At 42.9% G+C, this 26,051-nt stretch overlaps 1 long non-coding RNA gene across 2 annotated transcripts; it reads right to left on the bottom strand.

The window, feature by feature from the left end:
* Positions 1 to 313: 313 nt before the first annotated feature.
* Positions 314 to 26,051, bottom strand: LOC143443322 (uncharacterized). Of its 2 annotated transcripts, XR_013112196.1 has the most exons (6): positions 25,848 to 26,051; positions 24,008 to 24,181; positions 23,311 to 23,432; positions 11,188 to 11,394; positions 2,081 to 2,123; positions 314 to 1,824 (listed from the first exon to the last, which is right to left on the bottom strand). It is a non-coding gene; the product is annotated as an uncharacterized LOC143443322 (long non-coding RNA). The 2 variants fall into 2 exon arrangements; XR_013112195.1 differs by lacking the exons at positions 314 to 1,824; positions 2,081 to 2,123 and having other exon boundaries at positions 10,836 to 11,394.

Below are 26,051 nucleotides of genomic sequence, written 5' to 3' on the forward strand. Positions count from 1 at the left end.
ATAGAGTAGAAACACTGAGTGTTGGTGTCCAGTGTTAGTGACCTTCTGACTAACCTTTCCTCAGCATGGTGATGCCACAGCCTACACTGGGTACAGGGAGCTATGCCCCTCCAGAAATTCCCTACCTCTCCCAAGACCACACTCTCTTTCCCTGTCCATCTCTTCTTCTTCTCTCCTCCTTCTCATCATTCACTCTTCCCTTTTCTGCTCTTCTCCATGTCTCAGGGGTATCTCTTTGACCCCCATGTGGTATAGTTTATCTTTAAGGCAGCATCCACGACACTGAAGGAAACATTTCCTTCCAATATTTTCCTTTCTTACCAGATATGAGCTCCTCCAGGTCAGGATTCTGTATTTTTCTTCTTTTTCTTTTAAGCTGCTGGATCTAGACATAACTTACAAGGAGCAAAATGCACCATAGAAATCTATTTTTCCATACATGTTCATTTTCATAGGCTCACCCGGATCCAGAAAAACACATTTCTAGGACCCCCACATGCCTACCTTGATTCCTCTTAGTCAGTGACTAGGGATATTGCATCTTTGAGCCATCTGAAAGACATCCAGATGGTGGTATGCAGATAGCATGGCTGTATGCAGTACTCCAAGTGAGAACAGAAGTAAATGAGAGATATCTATGTGGGCTCAACACTACTGAGCTGGGAGGATAGAACTAGGCAATCGTGGTAGATTGGTTTTTTCTAGTTTTAAATTACATACATGGAATCATAGAGTCTGTAGCCTTTTTAGATATCAACTTTCACTCAACATTTGCCATCTATTCCTTCCCATTGCTGTGTACTGAGTAAACTCACTGATATACTGTTTATATCCTTTCTTTTGTAGATAGAATGTGTTTATGAAGAACAATGTTGCTATCAACACTCTGGTCCATTCTTTTCAGCAGAGATAGAGCTCATTATGGAAATGCAAGGTCAGGAATGGAAGTCTTAATTCTATCTTGGATCTTTTAGTCTCAACAAACCCTGGTCCTATACATGGGGCTAGTTGACTACATATCGAATAGGTATACTTGCCCTTAATATTGTAAACAATTTTCCAACATTACTCTTGGAGAAAGTTATGGTGATGCCCAGTTATATCTTGTGGTATCACCTTCAAATGTGTTTTGGATTGCTTCTTGAATAGAGTATCAACACTTCAAAATAAATAAGTCAAAATTTAAATAAATTAAAATACAATGGCTTGGAAGATAGCTCAGTAGAGGAACACATGCCTAACATGAACTAGACGCTGAGTTTGACCACCAGAACTGTCAAATGGAGTAACATAGTCAGATACAAACTCAAATTGTTTGAAGTACATGTACACACACACACACACACACACACACACACACACACTCAACAAATATCCTACCCAGCCGCTGTAATGAATAACACAAATACGAAAAGTTCCTTTTCCAAGTCTCAGGATGACCAGCAGGAACCCTGGGGTAAGCCAGGGGAAGGAGGGGCCTATATATTCTACACTGGAAGGACATCTGGGTTAATGCAACTACGTTTGCACACATAAAAACATGTTCAAGCCAGACCCTTAGCAAATGCCCCAGGAGGAACATGACAATCAAGACATCAGATTCTGTTTTTCTTGTGAGTAGCTGTTCCAGTTTCCACTGGCTGGAAGTAAATACTGGTGGGATACAAGGAAAGGCTGAGATGCCAGTCTCCTCCTCTGGGACCTCTGTGCAGACACCACAGGTTGAAGTTAGCTGGCACTTGCTCCACTCCATCCTCTCTCTTTCAGGAACAGACTCTGACCACAAGTTTGGCCTGGGTTTGTGAGAAAAGATGTGAAATGTACCTGAAAGAAAGAATAAAAGGAACTGCATACAATGTGACTTCTGGTTTGGATCCAAGCCTTTTCCTTCATCCCATCTTGCTGCTCTTGCACCTGCCCAGCCCAGCACCCTGGGGCACGGCTCTGATCCAGAGGGATTTATGGGTGTTTTTCTAAGTCTGTTCAGCCTCCTTGGAAACCTTTCCAAGGGGGAGGGGAAGTAAGCCCCTGAATATTTAGCTTAAAATGTTGATACAAAGTAATTAGAGAAATAATTTACCCAACGGGGTGCTGATGAATTCAGGGTCACTCGTCCTTGGTGGCTGGCAGATGTGGGTAAGAAATAGAGGAAAGAAAACAAGAGAGCACAAAGAGAGGTTAGGTCATGTGGGCTGGGGTCTGTCTCCAGAGAGAACAGATGCAGGTGTCTCTCAACACCCAACTCTTCTCATTCATCGCTAGCTAAACACAACAGCACATTCATTTACCCTGCAGTCTCACATTGATAACATACCAGGATCTCAGAAGAAAACTGACTGGAAAATGCATTCTGGGAAAAAAAAAAAAAAAAAAAAAACACAAAACACTGTCCCTGTAGCAGAAGACTCTGAGGAAATAGTAACACTAGAATAGACAGAGTGGATAGGTGGCTTGCTGGTGTTGGGGGCTAGCTTTCTAAAGCTCTCCTCTCTCACAGTCCAGAAACTACATGAGGGCTCAAAGACACTGTTCACAACTCCAGGGACACCATTCCTGCTGGGTTCTCCTGGGGTCCATAATGGGATTAAATGTTATCAGCGTGGCCGTGTTTTTCTTACTGCACACTGCTGGGTTTTAAGGTGCTTATTTCTTGGTCTTGGTAAATCTATTCAAATGTGTCAGGGTCACAATGTCCCAGAACTTTGCATAAACATGTATCATTAAGCTTGCAAAGAAGGGCCTGGAAGGGTTACAGAAGTCTATGGAGTGTTTACCCACCAAATAAAACTGCAAACTCGTCCCTGCCACCAGCCTCATCCTCCTTCTCTATGCACCTGGAATTTCAGACAGTCCATAGACCACTGTTCACCACTTGGCTAGAAATAGAAGGTGTAGGTCCAAGTAAATCAACATTCCCCAAAGGCAAGCACACAGTCTGCTAAAGAGTAGACGGTGAGTAAATAATTTTGTATGTGGAACTATTATGGCCCTCAGTCACTTGTCCCAGGTCTAGTTTCTGAAGAATTAACCTTATTCTTAAACACTTACGTCTGACTACCACTTTCCCTTTATTGCTCTGGCCCAACTCTTCAGATGGCTAAATTCAATGGCCGAGTTTTCAGTTTTCTTACATGATTGAAAGCAGCTACATCCATCACCCACCACTCTTTTCTCCTTGCTTTATTTTCTTCCCTTGGATTTCAAGGTGCTACAGACCCTCTGATCTGCTTCCCCTCCCTCCCATTCCTGTCTCCTCTGCTTACCTCCCTCTACTATCTGACCTCATATGGAGTTCCCCACGGTCACAGCTCTGTTCTTTCACATCCCTCAGATCTATATTTGGGCCCCAGATCTCTAACCTGCCCCTCAGCAACTAATCCCACAGACCCCATAGATGTCTAAGGAGCATCCCAACTCTCCTCTGTCTAAAACCAGAAGCATGGGCTTCCCTCTCCCAATATCAGCTTGCTGCCTCCTTGTTGATAGTGTCCCTCTTTAGAGTTGTTTGCATCTTTCTCTTATGTATTCCATCCTACACTGGGGATTCTGTTGGCTCTGCTTCCAAAACTCATCACTTTGTTCTAAGCACCAAAGCTTATGCTGACCTCGAGTCTACCACTTATGCCTTGGTCTATCTCTTCTTCCTCACCTTCTAACAGACCATATGAGCAACTTCTTTCTTGTGTTAATTACCTGTCTTCTTTCTCTGAAAGATGAGCTGAAAAGGCAGGGATTCTTTGTCTCTGTTTGCTCTGAATTGCTCTTCAAATACCTAGAGCAGTTCTGAATGTCATATATTCTAAACTGTCTTGAACAGAGGCAGTCTTCTTTGGAATGGATGAACCCACTTTTCTTTGTGTGCTTGCCAAAATTCGGACTCTGATGTCACAGTTACAGAATGGGATTCTGGCCCTCTGGCCCTAAGGATAGTAGGTTGCACTGTGAACAAGCCCTGCGGCTAATGCATAGCCAGTTGCGCAGCAGACAGACAGACTTCAGAGCAGTAGTTCCCAAATTTGTTTTTTGCTTCAGAACTCTGTCTTCAGTTCCTAACAGATAAACAAACTGATTTTAAAGGGGGGGGGGTTGCAGAACTAGAAGAATTACTTTTTTAAACCCAGACTCACATGTGGCCTCTAGAGGGACAGCTGACCTCCATAAGGCAACTGAAGACCTGCTTCCTTTAAGAAACTTTTATTGGCATTACTGATTCCTAACTCATTGTATCCTTGTTAGATGAGATACTACTGTGAGACATTCAGAACCCCACTCCCACCCCTTTGAAGTTGTCATGTGTAAACAACTTTCTCGGCTCCCAAGCTCACCCACATCCATCCACGCCAGTCCCTGCTGTGTTCTGAGCATACTGGTCTATGGTCAACAACCTCTTGCCATATGGCTTTTGCTCTCCTCTACTATGTTAATCCTAGACCTGACCACTCTTTCTCTACTTACACTTCTTCAGTCTGCCTAATGCTGCTAAGGAAAATGATACCCATGGCTGTCACAGACTCATGCCTTTTAGTTTTTATGGCTATACCAGGCCAGTCTCTCCCTTTCTCCACCCATGAAGGTCACTCCCACTCATTCAGGTGTATACTATTTTTACATTGATGACTAAAATCATGATCGATAGCCCAGATCTTAAAGATGTTCAATGTAAATGAGAATCCTATTACTTCTGTACCATCAAACCAAAAGGCAAGTTTATAGTCTGAAGTGGATGCTTATGTAACTGCCTATCCAGACTTGGATTTCTGATATGTGTCATCAAAACATCAAGTGGCTCCCAATATTGTTTTACTAAGTGTTGTAAATGTGAACTTATAAAACGGAAAGAATGCTAATAAAATGAAGGGGGGTGGTATTCTGGTTTAACCTGATGTAACCTCTGGAACTGAACAGAACCACGTGGACTAGTGAAAGAGAATGTTGGCCTGGAAGGAGGAAGCCAACTCAGCACGAACACAAAGGAAGCTCTTAGCTTCCAGACCCAATGCTTGCTGAGTTGTGGCTGTAGTCTCGCTCTTGTGGCTGTGATGCCCTTGGTCCTTTCAGCAAAGCCCCCACTTTCCAATGCATTCAGCTACAGCACACTGCTCTATAATAGCTGGGATGAACATGCACCTTTGTTTGCTTTAGACTGCCCCAGTATGGAGACAGCACCCTTTCACTTCCCCAAGCATCTTAGTTTTAGATGATAAACTCTTTGACTATCCTATTTATGACAAAGAAATCCCAGCCATCATACAAATCTCTCTTCCTAGTATCTTGAACAGAAACTTATTGGATTCTTCGAGGTGATTGAACAATGCTATACCCATAATTTTATGTTACCTTGACACACAAACTAGAGTTGTCTGGAAGGAGGGAATCTCAACTGAAAAAAAAAAAAGTCTTGTAGCATGTGATTGAACAATGCTACTACCCAGGCAGCCTCAAGTATACGGGCTCCTACTCTCATTAGAGTTTCTACTGCTGCAACAAAACACTATGACCAGAAAGCAAGTTGGCGAGGAACAGGTTTATTTGACTTACACCTCCAAAGCACTGTTCATCATCCAAGAAAGTCAAGACACGGACTCAAATTGAGAAGGAACCTGAAAGCAGGAGCTGACACAAAAGCCATGAAGGAGTGCTGCTTGATGGCTTACTTTCTCTGTCTTGCTTAGCCTGCTTTCTTATAGAACCCAGGACCAACAGTCCAGAGATATCACCATGCACAGGGAGGCTGGCCCCTCCCTGACCAATCACTAGTTAAGAAAATGCCTTGCAGATGGATCTTATGGAGACATTTTTTTTCAGTTGAGATTCCCCCCTTCCAGACAACTCTAGTTTGTGTATCAAGTTAACATGAGATTAACCAGCACAACTTCTTATAAAGTCTTTCCTTTTTAAGCACTTCTTTTATAAGACTTCGTAAGTTGATGGTACAGCACCAAGGACCATGTTGTAAAGTAACTGTGGCAGTTCATGTAAGGGATGCCTATGCCTACTAAGCATCCAATATTCTTTCTCTCCTGAAGACATCTTGATCAAGAACAGGGGCTGTGGGCATGATGACCAGGGATGAGATTCAAGATGGAGTTAGAGTGGTTTAACCACCAGAGTTAATCCAGGGATTAACCACCAGAGTTGACTGAAATCTGAGATTGTTTTTTAAAAGGAGATTGGAGTTGATACTGAGGAAGGTGAAATTTCAGTTTTGTAAGTGAAACATTCAGCATTTTGAAAGTGTGAGAACAACCACAAAACATTTTTAGAGTGTACTTGCCACTGGTGCTTTTGGTTATGGAGTAGGAGAGGCAAACATTTTAATTATTATACTCACTGAGGATATGACTCTGTAAGTAAGTGCATGCTCTACAAGCATGAGAGGGCAAATTCTAATCTCTAGCACCCATAGAAAAGCTGAGCATGGCTTGGCATACCTGCAATCCCACTACTTGGATTGTGGAACAGAGAGACAGAGCCAAAGAGCTCTCTGGTCAGCCAGCCTAGCCTAAAATGAGAGGTTCATGATAAATAGAAATCCTATCTCAAGGCAGTAAGGCTAAAGTGATAAAGGAAGATGCCAAATGCCATGTGTGCACATGGGCTTGCATACCCACACACTCGAATGCATGTACCAACACCACACAATATGCATACAACATACACATATCCAAAAAATTAACCTTAAACTCTGGGCTTTGATGTTGGTGTCATTCACTGACACTGGAGAGAAAATGCCAAAGGAAATGGCATCCGGAATTCTGCTGAGGTCACCTTTGACTGAAAACAACTATATGATTTCCAAATGAAGCTATTTGCCAGGTTTTTGGAGTTTGTTGGCTGAGTGGAGACAGATTTGAGAGAAAGGGAAAGATTGAGAAGGAAAAATCCAGCAGCAGGTAGCATCTACAAACCACAAAACTGGATGCAACCACCTAAGTAGATTGCATATTAGAGACACTAAAGACTCAGGATCACAACCAGAGTATGCCCCACTGCAGGTGTGTAAGTAGCCAATATAGGTAAAAACAAACAAACAAACAAACAAACAAACCTGGGTCGCTAAGGGGAAAGAAAAGCAGAAGAGTAAGAGAACCCAGCAAAACACAACAAACCAGTTTCAAAGTGGAGAAATGATTGATTGTGCCCAGTGTCTCCTGGTTGTGAGACTTGGCTACATGGCAGACATTGCCTGGAAAGGAGAGCAGTGGGCCCGTCACTTCAAGGGAAAGCACTGTCAATTCTGTATGTGGTGATGGAACATGATCCTCTGAGCAAAACTTAGAATTTTGAAAACCTTCTGTCCACCACTATAATCCCAAGAGGCCTGACAGCTTAATGACTCCTTCACTCTCGTTTCTGATTTCTTTTTTATTTTCACCCTTTAATTATTTTCCGAGACAGTATCTCCTTCTTAGCCTAAAATAGCCTGGAACCTACAGTGTAGCTCATCTGGCTTCAGACTTACAACTATCTCTCTGCCTCAGCCGCCTGAGTACTGGCATCTCCAGGGATTAACCACCAGAGTTGACTGAAATCTGAGATTGTTTTTTAAAAGGAGATTGGAGTTGATACTGAGGAAGGTGAAATTTCAGTTTTGTAAGTGAAACATTCAGCATTTTGAAAGTGTGAGAACAACCACGAAACATTTTCAGAGTGATCAGAAAGTGATGTTATTGACTCCTGTGTGGCTAACAGCCAACAGACACCCAAGCCGAAGCAATACAGCAAAATACCAAAGGCTGCTTCAGATTCGACTTTACAAGCAACCTTTAAAAAGTTGTCATTTGTATTAGGCATGGTCATACATGCCTGTGATCCTAGCACTTGAGAGGCAGAAGCAGGAGGATTGTTGGGAGTTGGAGACTGGCCTGGGAATGAACATAGTAATATCTTGTGTCAAAACAAACAAAAAGTATCCTTTGCTTATTTTTTAAATTTGTTATTCTACAGTTTCGTTTATGTATATAATTTAGCAAAACAAGAAGATTATGTTCAGCTCTATTACCCGGGAGCTCCTCAGTCACAGGACTTTGATGACGTTCACAGTACCAAGTATGAACTCCTTCCTAGCTCCTACACTAAAATAATCAGTTGGTTATTTTCCCAGAACAGTTATACCATTATTTTAGCTGTTCAGTAGAGCACAAGACACTGGAAAACTGGTAGCTGCTGTGATCTGAAAATGGCTCGCCCCTGGAAACTCTTGTTCAACGCTGGTGGCCTCTGTGACAGGATTGAGAGGTGGACCTTTAAGAAATACTCAGGGAATGGAGAGGTTGGAGGGTGTGAATGCCTTGGTGTGTGAATGCCTTGGGTGGAAGTGGTCGTTGCGATGCAGAGTTGCCATGCACCACTTGCATGTGTGCACACCTGCAGCTGGAGATGCTCACAGATGTCCATTCACCGTCTACAGAACAATGAGATACATGAACTGTCATTCTTTATAAAGAACTGGTTTAGGGCTTTCTGTTGTAGCCGCAGAAAATGGACTCCTCTAGAACTCCACAAGCCTTGCATATCTAATGTGGAAACCAAACTGGTTTTTCTCCAAAAGTTTCCATGGCTCTGCGGTAGTGTCCCAAGTACACACTCCCTGAGGAGTCCCTCTCATGCAAGGCAAGTTTCCTGTGACCGATATCAGCCAAGTCACTGCGTGTCTTTCCTTCTTTAGGCATAGCCCTTTTAGAATGGATAGTATATATTTACAGAGAAAAAAAAGTCTGACATGTATGCTTTCTGTGAATAGCTCCATCATTTTTATTCTACTTCCTGTTTCCATCATTTAGAGTATTTATAAAGTTTTCCATTTGATCCCTTTTTGGACAGACTGCTTATTTGGAAAAAGAGAAAGGACACTGAATGAAGTAGAGCACCCGGGACCTGGAGCTGTCCACAACCGCATCAGTACCGCCAGCCCACCTGAGGGAATAATAGGCCACACCTAGAACAGGACTCTAGAACCAGATGGCAAAGCTGCGTACAAAGTACCTAGCGTACAGAACCCACATCAGACATGCACAGAGCATACAACTTCCAATACATGTCAGCTCTGTCCTGGAACTCATCAGCATCTGGCACTTGCTCTGTGTGTGTGTGTGTGTGTGTGTGTGTGTGTGTGTGTGTGTGTGTGTGTAAATTCACATGTGCAAGGGGTAAAAGCGGTTGTCTAGAGAAACGTAATGGAGAACAGAATTATCGTAGCCAGATCAGATAGCTCTTCGGTTTCTGTCCCAAAGGTATCCAGAAAGGGAAGGCTTTTGAAAATCTGCCTCCAAATAGTCTCTCAAGAGACTTTATTAGTAGAAACCAAACCCAAATAACAGGAGCAGTGATGTGACAACCATAGAATGGGGGTGTTTGTCCCAGAGCCTTTCCCAACAGTCTGTTTCTCAGGGCATGGTGACTTTCTGTGCCTGGAACAATGATTCAGCACATTTCCCAGAATGATTTTTCAAGCTTCTTCCTTTGCTGGATGGGAGCTGCAAGCCATCCATTTATAACATGTTAATTTCAGGGCAGGGTGAAAGCCACAGATCCAGAGCTCCAAAGCAGCCCAGAACCAAAATAGAACACATTAATGCAGGTTGTAGCCTTCCTGCTTGGAGTCTCCCACCCTCACCCCTGTCCCCACCCACTGCTGGAAAGCCTTCCCCACAGTCTCTGTTCTTAAGAGGAAAATACCTGATTTTGTTGGAATTTCTCCATGTTACATTGTGGACCACATCTTGGTTTCTCTCTCTCTCTCTCTCTCTCTCTCTCTCTCTCTCTCTCTCTCTCTTTCTTCTTCTTCTCTCTCTCTTGTTATCTCTCTCTTTCTTCTTCTTCTTCTTCTTCTTCTTCTTCTTCTTCTTCTTCTTCTTCTCTCTTGTTCTCTCTCTCTTGTTCTCTCTCTCTCTCTCTCTCTCTCTCTCTCTCTCTCTCTCTCTCTTTTCCCTTAAGTTTAATCTGTCTGACCTTTCCTTTAAGAAGGAGAAAAAAAAAGAAAAAGAAAAAAAATCACTCTAGACTTGGTTCCAAAAGCAGTCACCAGAGACTCCCACAAATGCTGGGAGTGCCCAAGCTAAGTCACTCAAGGCTGAGGTAGTCTCTTGTTGAAATTGTTCCTTCCCTTTAAGATGCCTCTACATTCCTGGCTTCCATCACAGTCACTAGAGGAGGCTCTTTTTCCCAGACAGCTCAGAGAAGGGAGTGGGCGCCTGTTGCAAGTACATACTGTCCCATGGAGTTGAAGCCATAGATGTTACTGTGGACTGCCCTCCAACCCCAAGAAGTGGAAGGACATTGGCACTATGGTTTGGTTGTATTTTGTCCTCCAGGAGCTGGTGTGTGAGAAAACTGGATTCCATTATGGTGCTGCTATTGAGAGGTTCCAATGGCTTCATGGTGGGAGCCCCACTTTGGAAAAGGATCAAAGCTTTGGAGGGAGTGTGTCAGGTCCTGTGGGACTATTTCATCCATATGGATTGGTAAAAGTCAAGCTTGGCTTTCTTGAATCTCCTGTTTTCTGACATGTATATTTCTACTGCGTGTACATGCTTAGCCACTGTGTTGTAGCACATGCAGGGCACCCTCACCTCATGCTGTTAGACTTTCCTGAACGGTGAGCCACTGAGACCTCTTTTCCTAATTAATTGTTCAGTCTCAGGGGTTTTGTAATAACAAAACGAAATGGACCAAGACACGAAGCATTCTCAGGGGCAGCTCTCAAAAGGACTAGCAAACACTGCACAGACATCCCCGGGATGCAGAAGTAGCAAGGATAGCATTATGGATGACTTCAGTGGCCACTAATAAACAGCCATTCATGTGAACTCCAGTAATCTAACAGAAAATATGTGGAAACTATGCTCTTCTTGAGATTTTATTTAAATGACCATATAAAAATCGCAGCAAGGTAGTTAGTCCTATTAAGTCACTGAACCATTTGTCATAGTAAAGGAATGGGAATTGGGAGTTAACATACTTCTCTACATTTCATTCAAGGGAGAAAGATGAGGAAAAACACATAATATATCTTAGGAACAGTAATGTCCTGTTATTGTTAAAAACTGCTGGGACCTCATTAGAGCCTATGAAAACATCCTCTGAGTGCTGAACTGCATAAATCTTCAATAGCCCCAAATGAAAGTGGGCAAGAGAGGGGAGAAAAAGAAGGAGAGGAAAATAAAACATGCCAGAATCGCCATCTACCTGCTAGATTTCTGAAGCAGGAGCTTCCAGGTTTGCCTGCCAAGTAACTTCCCAAGATGACTGTCAATTCAGGGTCTTGATACAGTTGATCAGATTAGTAAATGCACAAGAACAGGTCTTTTTTCTTCTTTATTCACACCACAGCCACTCAGGGATTCTGGTCCTTCCTTGTGATGCTCAATGCTTTTCATAAACTTCATCCTGGGACTAGAGTTAAACCAATTAAAAATGTTAGCTTTGGTTTTATGTGTATGTGTACTTGTATATCTACACATGCACCTTGTGCTGACTGATGTCTGCAAAGACCGAAACGGGGGAGCTGGATTCCCTGAAACTGGAATTTCCCAATATAAATACTGGGAACTTAACCAGGATCCCCTGAAAGACCAGCAAGTGCTCTTAACCCTGAGTCATCTCTCCAGTCCAAGCCAATTCTTTAAAATTGAGCAAATTACCTAAACAAGGTCCCTAAAGCCAGTTGCTGGCACGCAGCCAAGAAGCCTCCTCCTGGCCAAATACGTTTACGAGACTGTTGTGAATGCACAGTTCATTTGTTCTCTTGTGGAATTGAAGAACGATCACAGGTAATAAGTAATCATGTCTTTTTTAGAAGCGAACAAGAATTACAGCTTCAGAGAGGCGCTACAAGGAACCAGCAGAATCTTCATGGAAATAACAAAAGCCGGGTATTGTCAATGAAAACAGGAATCTCTCAAGGAAAATATATCCCAATGTTCAATAACTTTTGTTATTGTATTAGACATTGTACTTGTCTCTGTAGGAGAGATCGGGTAGGCCCTCACCTGGCCCATCTGTACAATACTGAATCTTCAATGTTATTATCACTTGCACAAAGGGAATATATGTTCACCATGGCCTCTACATTTTACTGACCATTAATTTCAAGAAACATAAGTTTCTGTGAATATTTATACAGTTTTCCTAAACTTTAACGTTAAAGGAAAGTGATAAAATAACCAGTAGAATAGAAGACTGTAAGGAGTGGAGTTGGAGTTCAGTGGAGTGGAGTGGAGTGGACCCTGTCACGTTCCAGGCTGTTATTTCCAGCCCTAAGCTGGAAATAGTAATGACCATTATGAAATTTTAAAAATTAGAATTTAATGTGTATCTAAACATTTATTTATATTTTAAAATTAAATGCTAAAGGCCATGTCTGGGCCATGTTTGTGGCGACACAGTGGCAGGAATGAATGTCTATGTCCATGGCTCATAGAGAACATGGGGATTCCCTGGCCAGGACAGCTTCTGGGGACTACCTGGATGTCCAGGGGCTGTGCAAAACTGACCCTGCCCCTCACTGGATGCAGCCCTCTGGAGAGCTGGCCCTATCTCTCACCACTGGCAACACTCAGGAGAGCAGGCCCCTCAGCCTCACGCAGGCAGCACTACAGAGCCGACCCTGATAGCAAGGGTGTGGGTGAGCCAACCTCCAAGGGCATTAGTGTAGGAGAGCTGACCTCACCACTCATCTGCTGTGGGAAGGCAGGGGTGCAGAGGTGATGCCCAGCCCTTAACCCGCACCCCTCCCCACTTCTGGCAGTCAGGAAAGCTATCCACAGGTCATGAGACCAGAACTGGCTCTGTCCCTCACAGGCTGCAGCAATTGGGAGAGCGGGCATTGCACCTCACCTGGGCAACACAGTGGAGCTAGCCCTAATGGAGAAGGCAAGAGTGACACAGCCCCAAGGGTATAAGAACCAGAGAGCTGACTCAGGCTCTTACAGGATACAGGACTTGGGAGAATGGGCCAGTGTCTTGACTAGGAGCTAGCTCTGGAGGCATGGATGTCAGTAAGTCAGTCTGAGGGTATGAGAACAGGAGAGCTAACCCTGGCTTCTCCTGACGGTGCGTTGGGCAGTCTAGCCAGAACAGTGCTGGAGAGCTTGCCCTGGTGGGGTGGATAGGAGAGCCATTGGGCTGACCAGCATTGCTACCACCCAGGCCCAGATCCAGGGCTATGAATTGACCCACTCCAAAATCTATATCATCTGCAAACAGTTGGCACCCATGAAAGGGTGAGTCTTTCTGATCTAAAGCTGCAGAGTCTACATGACACAGGGTAACAACAGGCTAACTCTGAGTAATCTTGATGATCCAATATTTATGGTGTCACAGAAGTGAGCCATTGTGACAAACATCTGCAAGTGAAGATGTGTTGACAGAGAAAGATGTGGGACACACTGTGACATACCACAGCTTCCATGATGAGATGTTTATTATATTTTGGTTTTTTGTTGTTATTGCTGGTGTGTGTGTTTTATTTGGGGAGGATTACAAGGGAGAAGGGCAAATATGAGGGGACAGGGAGATTAGTGGAACTGGGGTGCATGATGTGAAACTCACAAAGAATCAATAAAAAGTTAAAAATAAAATTGAATGTTCCAAGCATTTAATAGGCATGAAAGTTGCATCAGTATACTTATACATTAACTAAACCACTCAAAACTAATTCTTTGGTGTAAGTTTATTGCCCAATTATTCTTGTTTGTATTCTAATTTCTTCCCAGAGTACAAGTTTTACTTATTTTGTCAAGAAAGTCGGGCTGTCTTAGATTAGATATAATTGTAGATCTGAGTTTTGAGACCAAAGATAAAATTAGGCAATTTTCAAGAAAATTGTTGCCAAGTCACTTCCTCAGATCTTCTGAGGCCTCTTTACTTAATCCACTAATATAAAAATTTCTCCCCTTCAAATGGTTTTGAAAACTGGAATGCATTTTGACCATTTATAATCATAATCACCTTTTTATCAATACCAAAAATAATGATTAGTTAGTATTTTTAATTGACTATCCAATACCAGCTCTGCTGTGGTTTGAATATGAAAAATGTACCTAAATCTGGGTCTAGGTGTTAAAGGCTTGGTTTTCATTGAAGAGCCATCAGAAAGTTTTGATGAATAGAGTGAATGTATGTTCTTGACATAGGCACAACCATATCAAGAACCCAAATTCCTCTGACCCATGGAAAAGGTAAGCCCTCCCCAGGAGAGGCTCAGAGAGATGGATAGCAAAGCCTTCCTCTTCTCCAAGTGCAAATGTTGCCATTGTGTGGAGAAACCACCAACCACAGCTTCCTCCTCTGGGAAGACTGCCACCAGAAACTGATCTCCTACAGAGACTCCTCTAGGAAGATTAGTTAAACCTGCCTCCTTTATTCAGCTGTGTGCCATAAATTCACCTCTTCCATTCAGATGTATGGAATTAACAAGGTTCAAGGTTGCTGTAGTAGTTGGTGTCCTCCATCAGAGTGAGTACAGCCCTCTGGATCCCAACTTTTCTGTACCTATGTCTGTCTATCTTTGGTGTCTGTCCTTTCTTCATTCCCTTACCACCCTCCCCACATTCCTAGGACCAAGCCTTGCGGGAAGCAGCTAAAGGTACTGTGTGTGGGCTTTCCACATGAAAGGCCTCAAGTCAGGTGTTTAGGTCATTGGGCTATGCCTATGAAAGGGATTACAAATTCCTAGCCTCCTTACTTCCTAGTGTACAAGTGGCTGAGTTTACTCTGTCTCACTGTTGCCATGATGTGCTGCCTCAGCCAAAGCCCAAAGCAAAAGGACTACTCCATCATGGACTGGGAGCTCCAGAGAATGAGCCAAAACAAACCTCCCTACTTTCTGAGTCAACTGCCTTGAGTAATGTTCATTATCGTGGTAGAAAGGTTACTGACTGACACAAGCCATTTCTCAGCTCCTATTATATACACACCCTGGTCTAAAATGCTTAACTCTAAAGTTTTGGTTTATAGGGTTACTGAAAATTATAATATTTTTTCAGCAACTATTAAAATCTATAATGTTGACATAAAGACACCAACAAAAACTCAGTAGCTATTTTTCATCTTCCTTAGAGGAAGTTGAGATGGCACAACACAGTGAGCCCCTCACACCTTTGAAACCCAGATCATATGTTCCCTCTGTCTTCCTCTTAGCAGGAAAACTTCATTAAGTAAGTGTAATATAGAAGTGAGCAGACATTCTTCAGAGAAATGGTAAAGAACTATATTAGTTTTTCTGTTACTGTGACAATAACACCCCTGACAAAAAGTAAGTTAGGAGGAAAGGTGTTTATTTCAGCTCAGAGCCTAATGGTACAGTCCATCAAGGTGGGGAAGTCATGGTGGCAGGAACTTGAGGTGACTGGTCATACCGCATTCATAATCAAGAGGCAAAGAGTAATGGATGTTCATGTTCAGCGTACTTGGAGGAAATTAGAACTCCTGAGAGCTGGGCGATGGCTCATTGATGATGTGTCCACTGCTGCTCAAGCTAAAGATCTGAGTTAATATTCTCAACACCTATGTAAAAGCTAGGTGCAGTGGTATACGCGTATAGCATCAGGGGCAGAGAGACAGAAACTGGAGCTTACTCGCTAGCTCTCCTAGCTAAGTCAGTATGTTCCTGATTTATCGAGAGACCCTGTCTCAAAAACTAAGGCTAGATAGATGGCAGGTAAAGGCACAGGCCACATAAGCCTGGCAATGTCAGTCCAATTCCTGTAACTCACGTAAATGAGCAAGGAGAGAACTGTAGTATGGCAAAAGCATAAATAGCAATATCATCGATAGAAGAATTATAATCATGCTAAGAGTCAAGGTACATCTTAATCTTTTTGGAGCACAGTTAGCCATGAGGAGCTGAAGCTACAAAGAATAAAACCACAGATGAGGGAAAACCCACTGTGGTAGTCTATGCTAAACTGTAATGTTAGAATTCAGCTGGCCATGCATGGTACCTGCAGCCCTTCCCCTTTACTGAGCCTGAAAGCCATGTGCTGAGACATTGCCTATGAATCTCTAGCCAACAGACTTCCAGGTGCCAGGGTTTCTCAGGGAGAATGAATTTACATTAAAGAAAGCATACATCCTGTCCCCATCCTTTTTTTCTGCCTCCTGCAGAAATTCCTCCCAGGAATCAGAGAGCCCTGCTATGAAACCACTCCCATCCTCAGAAATGGATAAGAAGAGACTCCCACTTCAGCCATATGGTCCCCCAATTTCCTGTCTTTGGAATCCCCATCATGCTATCTCTGTTGCTGGGGCATGAACTCTTCTCATATCCTACTTTTTGTCTGCATGAACTCCTTCTCATGTGCTATTTTTTGTCTCTCTGTGGCATTAATAACTCTTCTAATAAGCTTCATATCCCAGTAACTCATCTCGGTGTTTCTCTTGAATGCCCAACAGACCTTTTGGTCTCTGGCCTTTGGGCATGCAAAATTGATTGTCTTTCATGGTGTCTGTGGGTGCTAGTCCTACAGCTGTGTGTCTCTCCCAGCTTCCTCTAGCCACTTTGTATTTTTGATGTTGCGACCAACAGAGATTGTCTTGTCTCTCTGTTGGGATCTCCCTCGCTGCAGAAGTTCTCATGTAAAACCCATTTCATTATGACTTAGACATTTATCTCCATTTGTATGGAGGTCTTAGAAACCCTAAATGACCCAGCCCCCATTCAGAAAAGGAAAATAAAGGAAGCCTGGATAAATATAAACCAAAAGTAAATAACATTTTAATGAATGAATGTGCTGGCAATAAAGTGAGGGGTATATCTCACTTTGAAACTTGGAACCATCCCGGAGTTTCCAGTTTCAAAGCAAGACACAGAGCCTGGGAACCTCGGAAAGAAACCAAGATCCAACCCTTCATCCGAAGCTATGTACTGAACTCCAGTGACCTTTCCTTTCCATCCAAGGGCTTCACAGTGACATGAGAAACAGGAAATTAAGCCTTGAGCCCACCCAAGGTGAAGAGACTGACACATGAAGAGGGGTCTGGAAGAACATGGCTTTATATGCCGAGACCAGGAAGCAAGCCCAGCAAGGAGAGGCAAAGTTAAAAGCATGTCTATCTTAACTACAATCCCCTCCCATACACAGATGCCTCAACATTTTTAACACAATTTTAACTCAATCTGCCCTTAAATCCACCAGGCCCCTAGGCAACTGGTAACCCCTCCTCACCACCCCCCTCCCCCTGCCAAAATCCCATATAATCTCAAAAAGAACCCAACTTCAATACAAGTCTCCAAAAATCCCAACAAAGATTCAAGGAATATAAACACAGAAGGGAATGAGGCACAGTTAAATTGAATTAGGTTTGGCTTAAAGCCACTCCCACCTATATTTTAATTTTAGCCTAAAGGTTTCTCTGTGCATCCTGCACTGTAACCTAGCATGTAATGAATTTACATTAAAGAGTAAGAGGATGGTACCCTAAATGGAAGTAGAAGCAGTTGAGTCCCAACCAATCAGAGTAGCTGAAGTCCTAGCCAATCACAATCTGAAAGCTACCATATACAACAAATGCTAACTGCAGCCAATCAGGTTATTTCTGTATATATTTCTTTTTCTCTGGCTATGCCTGTACATAAAGTGAAGTGAAGCATTCTGAACTGTTTTTAATCTAAACTGCTGTATTCATAGTGCACTTCCTCAAATAAATAAATTCTACTAAATTTAATTTACCTGAGTTTTTAAATTTTATGTGTATTTAGGGTGTGTGTGTGTGTGTGTGTGTGTGTGTGTGTGTGTGTGTAGTATGCTCATGTGTGTAGAGGCCAGAGACTGACGCTGGGTGTCTTCCTCAATAACTCTCCACTTTATATTTTGAGGCAGGGTCTCTTACTTGAAGCCAGAGCTTACCACTCAGCTGGCTCATCTATCTGTCTTCCTCTTGGGAACCCTGTCTCTGCCTCCCAAGTGTTGGGATTACAGTGGCTGTTACGTGGGTGCCAAGCATTGGATCATGAATGATCTTTACACTCAAACATTTTACCCACTAAGTTATCTCCACAACCCCAAGGAATTTTAATTTTAATAGTTTCATAGGAAATACCAGAGCATATATATACCACACATTCACATAGACACACACATCACAGACTGAGTCCACTGGAAGGTGTCAAAAGACCAAACCTTGGCATGTTAGATGTTTGTTAAGATCAACAACTCTGAAAGGAAGAGAGAAGGAGGAGCAAGACTGAGTAAGCAGAAGTGAGCTGCACTGAAACTTCAGGAAAATCTATGCAGCTCAGCAGGGAAGAACACCAGTGAGGAAACTGCCAACGGGATGCCCAAACCTGGCCAAAATGGCCTTGAGATTCTCACTGGGCCCCAGCAGCAAGCCACCTTGAATATGGCCAAAGAGGCAGCACTCAGAGGGTGTTTGCTGACCTCCTTTCTCTCCAGTGCTAGATATCAAATGTATCCTTAAAGAGGTGTATAGGTGGTGTGCCTCTGTGTCAGATGGGAAAATGATAAGACAAAAAGATAGATAGACCAACAAAGATTTTAAGTCTTAAATCGCAAGAGAGGACACAAAATAAAACTCAACAAAATCTGCTATTCTTTTTTAGTGTTTTGGAAATGAACAAGTACAATTTTGTACAAAAGTGGGAGAGCTGGGATAAAAGGCAGAAATCTTCAAACAAGCTGAATTTGGGGGCACACACCTGTCATCTCAGCACTCAAGAGGCTGCAGAAGGGTTCCAAGTTCTCGGCCAGCTTGAGCTACCCAATGAGTCCTATGCCAGCCAGGCTGCCACGGGAGACCCTTTCTCAAAAGCAAAGTAAATAAAACCACAAAGGGGAGAAATTACACAGAAGCTGATCAATAATACTCAAAGTCAAGAAGGAGGGAGGATTCTTCTTGGTGTGCTGAGAGGAAATTACTGCCATCCTTATTCAGATCCTTTTTTTAGGAATGAGGAGAAGATGAACTTTTCAGACAGACCATCCTAGAGAAAGTTTTTACCCTGACATACTCTTACAAGCAGAAATAGAAAAGAATACAGAAACATACTATGAGCTAAAAGAAAACCATGTATTTTATAACCCTAAAATTCAGAACTTATTTTTTATCAAAAGGCTTCTTGAAGAGAGTGCAAAAGCAAGGGAAAAGTTGGAAGAAGACCCTCACAGCCTATACAGCACACAAGGCTTATTAACCAAATGCCCCACTACTGATAAGATTAAAATAGTGTAGCAGGATATTTTCCCAGCAACATTTACCATAAACTCGGTAATTTGGGAGGAGCTAATGTGAGAGGAGAAAGGAGAGGAAGAGGAGGAGCTAGGAGGAGCAGAGATGTAGGAGCCATGGAAGACCACACATCTATTGAGAGCAGTCCTGGGTAACAACTTATATCATAAGGTTAGATATTGGGTCACACCTCTAATTGTGTGGGCATCTTGTTAATTGAGCATTACCAAACATATAAAGCCTTTGGATAATCTTTAAGCATTAGAGTCTCATTTCTACCAGGTACGGCGTGAATGACGGGATGGTCTGGGCTCAGTCCAGCCTTGTGGAGACAGCATGGTAGATTGGCAAAGCCATCTCTCACGCTGGCATCTCATGGGTGGCAGGGCCAGTGTCTCTGTCCACCTGAGCCGGGGGCTTGAGCCGAGCAGTGATGAGAACACACTACCGCTCATGGCCTCAGGCCTTGCTTAGTCAGGAAATTGGTGGGGCCCTGTAACAACAAGCCGATTTTAAATATTAACCTTAACAAAACAGCACAATACAAAAGTAAGCAGAGGACTTGAGCAGGATAGAAGATTCAAATAGGTAATAAACATATTTCAGCTTCTCAAACTTATGAGTAATACAGACCAGGAAAACTAAAAATACAGTGAGACACCACCCTGGTTTGATTATACCAAAACCTGGCCACTAGGGAAAGTAGTTAGGACTTCACACACTGTCGTAGGGAGCATGAGCTAAGAACAGAATGGGAAGCTATAGATGAGACGAAGGAATCTTTTCAGGTTAGGAAGTTTGAGAAGATCTTTCTCAAAAACTTTAGCTGAGGTTGAAAACTGAGGTGGAGTTGGTCACACCAAATAGTTCTAGGAAGAGAACAATTTGTGGGGGAAAAAAATGTCTGAGGGATTAAATGTCAGCCATTGTGGCTGGGGCAGAAGGAGTAAGGATCACGTGGCCAGAACAGCACAGGAATGTTTAGGCTAAAGAGGCAGGTCACTCATGACTTTTTCAGATTGTTCTACAAATTTTATAATGATCCCCAAACCAATGAGAAGCCATTAAAAGAAGGGACACCATCATATTTAGATTTTCCAAAGATCACTGAGTAGGAAAATGAGTTGCACAAACACATGTACACATGTTTTGCGTGTATGTGTGTACATGCATGCATGTTCATATGTGTGTAGTATATATCTGTGATATGTGTATATGTGTGAGTATGTGCTCATACAACAGTAAACATAGGAAAACTACTTTCAACCATTTTTTCCAGGAATAAACTGATTATAAATACTCAGAACATTAAGTTTTCTGACCCTGGGAGTTTGTTCATGATAGTGAGGGAAGAAAACTTAAAGAAATACTCCACCAGTGTCTGGGGTATGGCTTGTAAAGCCAGTTGTGTTGTTTCCATCAAGATGAGAAACAGTGGAAGACATGACTGAGTTCAGTTTGGGAGGTGTTGATTCCGAGATGCTAATTGGCTATTTAGATGCTTGTTTATGGATGTGTTTAATGAGTAAGTTTGGATTCAGTGGTGACTTTGGCTTATGCTGATTCTTGGGGCCAGTTGTCTACTGTCTATCTAATTCTGCATGTGTGGGTATCACCTGAGTCCACTGATATCATGGGGAGATTGTTTACACCATGGAATCTGAAAATGAGACAATTCATGAAGGTGTGATTTTTTTTCTCCACTCTAGAGGGTATTTTGCTACCCGTTGACCAGCATGCCATTCTGGAAGCAGAGATCCAGGTGTGGGTGTCTCTGGGCAGCAGCTGGAGGGTCTCAGTTGTGCTTCAGTAAGCAGCAACTCACTTTTCACATAGAGCCGAAAGTCTTAGCACAGAGTCTGCTCATGGCCGCCCCATAAAGCTGCCTCTTACTGACACACAAATGGCTGCCAGACTCCAACAGATTGGAAATAATTTTATTAGAAAAGAAGTAAAAAGGGAAATGTTTGTCGAAGTAACTCAGTCCTCCTCCTGTTTGGAACCTTGGTGATGTGACAGGAATTTGAAAAGGTGTTACAGGTTTCTGTACAAGTTTTATTTACTGCCTTTGGAACCCTTTGTACTTACTTGCATCTCTTGGAGCCCCGTGGCCTGGTGCCAGTCCTGCCTGCACACCAGCACCAGGTGGCAAGCTTCGTGCACACCTAGCCCCACCTGACCTTCCATCCAGGCATAAGCAAGCAGACACAAGCAAAACTCTCTGCCAGCAGCCTTCCATGCTCTTTCACAAGCACATGGAAGCAGAGTTTAAGAAAATACAGTGGCCAAGGTGTTCAACAACAGGAGCAAAACATATGGCTAGTGCATCTGGAGGGAGGGCCCCCAGGACTGTGAAGCAGCAGTCCTATGTGGTCTGGTAGCAGCAGCAGCACCACCAGGTGCCTCTCTGGAGCTAGCAGTGAAAATAATGGACAAGAGTACTTTCCTCTGGCTTAGGTCTTTACACTTCCTCAAGCATTTTCCCCTTTGCTTTTTCCATTAGCACCATAGAGTAAGCACAGTGGCCCTATGGCCCCTATTTTACAAATGTGGTAGCTAAGATCCAGAAAGTCTCATAGGTGCTCCATTCCAGTCCCATTCAGTTAATGTGGACCACCCAGCAACACTGCACTAGGACTGGGTAAAATTCACCCCAAGTATTTTCCATTCATCTTCTCTCCAACATCTTACCCTTTACTGTTGGCATCTCTGGTTTCCCAGCCTCTCTAATTTTCCCTCCCCTCTGTTAGTTCCAGGAAATGGTTCATATATTTGCACACACAATGTAATGTATCATTCTATATGTAATTGTGTCTATTAGTAACAGTATACATTTCAGCTGGTGAAACATCTGAACATACAGGCTGTTTTTCCATAGATTCCTAGGTGGAGTTCCAAGCAATAGCCATCTAAGTATGTTCATGTGCACCCTTGAAAGAATTTTGAAGGCTGGGGTTATGGCTCAACAAATGAAGAAGTTGCTACACAAGGGTAAGAACCTGTGTCCAGATCCCTGGCACCCACATAAATGCTCAAGCTATCATACTATCCTATTTGTAATCTCAGTAGAGACTGGATCACAGAACAAGCTATCCAAACTAGCCAAGTTGGGAGCTCTGGTTTCAAGTGGAGACTTTGTCTCAATACATTAGGTGGAGAGTAATTGAAGAAATCAGCAGAGGTCACCTTCTATACATAGATGCATATAACTGCACTTGCATCTGCACACACGCATGCTCCCATCCATGCACACACAAACACACACCTGCATGAGTACCACACACACATACCCCAAAGGATTTCTTAAGTATGTTTCTAAGTATTCTATGGAGCACACCTTTGACCCAAGCACTCCCAAGGCAGAGGCAGGCAGATCTCTGTGAGTTCAAGGCCAGCATTGTCTACAGAGTGAGTTCCAGGACAGCCAGGTCTTCACAGAGAGACCCTATCTTGAAAAAAAAAAGAGTTAAGGGGAGTGTCTGTAAAATATGTAAGATATATACATATTTTAATATAAATATATTTATATTAAAAATATAAAATATATACATAGTTGTACATAAATACTTGCCATACATTAAAGTGATGTTGCTTATGTACTCAAATGACTCTTCTTTGCCATTTTCCATAGATTCCTAGGCTATTATATTTCTCCTAATGATGTTTCTATCACACCAAATATTTTTGTTAGTATTTTTACTATAGATGATAACTTATTCCTAATTTTCCTAATTTTATTATATGAACACATGCATTATTTTATAATCAGAATAAACAGGCCAAGCAGTGGTGCCACTCCCTTTAATTCTCAGGTGAAGCCCTAAGAAGTAGCTATGGTGTTGTAAAATGCACAGTGACTGTGATAGCTATTCTCTGAGATGTCCCCAGCCATCCTTGTCTCCAGTGACTCACCCTATTTTGTAGTTCCTGATACAATGAGCATGACTGACCTGTGTGAATAACAGAATGTTCCAGAAATGCAGAACTACCAAGGTTGTATAACAAGAGCATAAGGTGTCTTCCTTGGTCTCTTTTGAACAGCTCTCAGGAAGGGAAATCAGCACCAAGCTGGAATAACACTCACAAAGCCCCAAAGACAGTGTGGAGAAAAGCAAAGAGTACCATCTTCAGTGGTGACCCGCCAGGTCTTGTCCAGCCCTCAAATGATCACAGTTCCAGCTGACCTCTCCTCCACCTCATGAAAGAATTTGACTGGAGCTGCCCAGCTTCACCGCTCTTCTTTTCTGATTCATAGAAACCAAATTAATAAGTATTAATTATTAGGCCTAGAGATGGCTTAGTAACTAAGACTGGCTGTTCTTCCAAAAGAACCCAGGTTCAGTTCCCAACACCCACATGGTGGTTTACAATTGTCTGACACTCTTTTATGTACTTCCATGGTACAGATATACGTGCAGACAAAGCACTCATTCACATATAATAAAACTAAATACATCTTAAAAATCAGTGTTGGTCATTGATTTAAGCCACCAAGCTTTGAAATAATCAACATAACAATGGATAACTAATATATTGACTTTAAATCAAATAGCCAAACTTCAACCCAGACCTTTGGAACATAGAACATAGAAATGCTTGGCACACAGTGACTCTGGAGTGACTGATTTATTCTTCTTTACACAGAACTTTCATACTTGTAGCTTTGAAAGTCCAACATCTAGGGACTGTCCTCAGCCCATGCAGACAATGACAGATAATCATCATTGAATTTGTTTAAAACTGGATGAAAGTGATAGATACAGTGGGATATAAGGAAACAAGAAATCTGAGTACTGGGTGGATCTAACCCACAGGCTACCTGACATTCAGAGATGCAGGCTGCAGGATCTCTTTGCCATATCTCTAGAGTCCAATTCCTAGGTAGTTATTTTGTTTCCCAGACATCCTCCAGGACCTACGAAACTTCCAGACTGCTAGGGAGCTCTTCTGGCTCTATCACAGGATCACACAGGCCTGTCTGTGGCCATTTTTCCTAAAAGATGGAACAGAGCCTGATATAGAAGCTAGACCCATCCAGAACATTCTAACAAACAATCAAGGATCTGGAGATATGGCAGTACAATTCCACAAATCATAAAATGCCTACACAAGCCCTCGTCTAACCTCAAGGCCTTCATCAGTCAGGATCCTGACAATCCCTAGTGGACCTCCAGAGAAACCTAAGCATGTCTCAGTCTTCTCAAAGACTATCACCATCAGGACTGGATTCTTTCAGGTTCACCTAGTGTCGGGGACCCCTCTGCCAAATGTTGGATCCCGCACTGCCCCAAGCTTTGTGGGCTGAATTGTCCCAGCTCTTGTCTGCGGGTCAGGGTTCAGCAAGAGAGAGAGTGAGGGCGGATGCGAAGAATGGAGACCAGACAGAGTGTGATTCAGTCCCATTTATTCTCAAGTCTCTCTTCTTCTCTCTTTCCAAGTCCCAAGTCTCGAGTTCCTAGTCCCTAGTTCCTAGTCCCTAGTGTCTCCAAGTTCCAAGTTTTCCAGTCCCTCTTCTGTCTGCCTCTCGCCTTTTATAAGTCTCACTTCTTAAGTCACACCTTTAAGTCTCTCTCTAAGTCACACCTTTAAGTCACACACACCCAAGGGAAAATCCTGGGTATATAAAACAAGATGTTATTAGAGTGTGCTCAGCTGTTGTAGGTTGTTGAGAACAAGTCTCTTGTCAGGGTATATGGCTCAAGATGGCTGCAAGGATGATAGCTGCCTTCTGTCGGTTCCCCACAACCTAGAGTTCATGTCTCAACTCCCTTCCTCTCTGAGTATCTCTGCAAATCCATACAGCGGCAACTTAAGGGAGGAAAGGTTCATTTTGGCTCATGGTTTGAGGGAACACAGTCAACTGTGGTGGCTAGGTAGGTTCATTTTTGGCAGTTCATCTTGTGATGCAATTTGTTCATATGTCAATGGGTCAGGACCAAGTTATAGCCTTCAAGTCTCTCCCCTAGTAGCCTACATCTGCCAGCTAGATCCTACATCCAAAAGATTCTACCACCTCCCAAATAGCATCACTAACTGGGGACCACATATTCAAATATCTGAGCCTATGGAGAATATTGCATATTCAAACCATAACAACCACACCACCAGCTCTTTCTCATCCTTGTCATAGCTATGCTCCTTTGTTTAAAGTTTGGAAGACTTCAGGAAGCTGTTCTTGTGCCTGATGTTTATTTACCCTGGCTTCCTCTATGACTGTCCCACCAGCAAGCAGCAAGGTGCATGTGCTCATAGCTGTTCTTACTCAACCTTCTCTCCATAGGGCTCATGATGGTACCTACCACAGAATATATACTCACTAAGTACCCATTGATTAAATGAACAAACATGCAGATAAATCTATCCTATACTCTGATTTCTCCAAATCTGGACATTTAGAAAGCAAAGCAAAAATGTGTGCAAGGTATAGTATGCTCAGCTAATGAGCCAGTGATGGGGAAGACAGGGCTAGGACTGCCTAGGGATGAACAAGCTCTTGCTGGTTCAGGACACCCAGACATAGACCATAATGCTCTGTCGCATTGGAGACCTCTGGCCTTTGTAAAGTCCAGGGCCAGCAATACCTCATAAAGAACATCCTGCTGTCTTTCTACATTGTTTTAAAAAAAATCAAAGATAAAAGTACCAAGTCTTGAACTTACTTGCTTTCTTTTGGAAACAATATGACAGACCAGGACTGGACTGGAGGTTGACAAACTCCAGGACCAACAGATTCTCCCCAGCAAAGCGGCTGCTCTCAGCTACTGCATGACCCACCTGCAGACACAGGGTAGTCAGGCAGGCCGGGTGACGCACCAGAGAATGATTAGCAGGCAGACGCTGAAGCAGCTGGCCCTCTGGACAGT

This window comes from Arvicanthis niloticus, chromosome 8, assembly GCF_011762505.2.
Source record: "Arvicanthis niloticus isolate mArvNil1 chromosome 8, mArvNil1.pat.X, whole genome shotgun sequence".
In the NCBI taxonomy this organism is placed as follows: Eukaryota; Metazoa; Chordata; class Mammalia; order Rodentia; family Muridae; genus Arvicanthis; species Arvicanthis niloticus.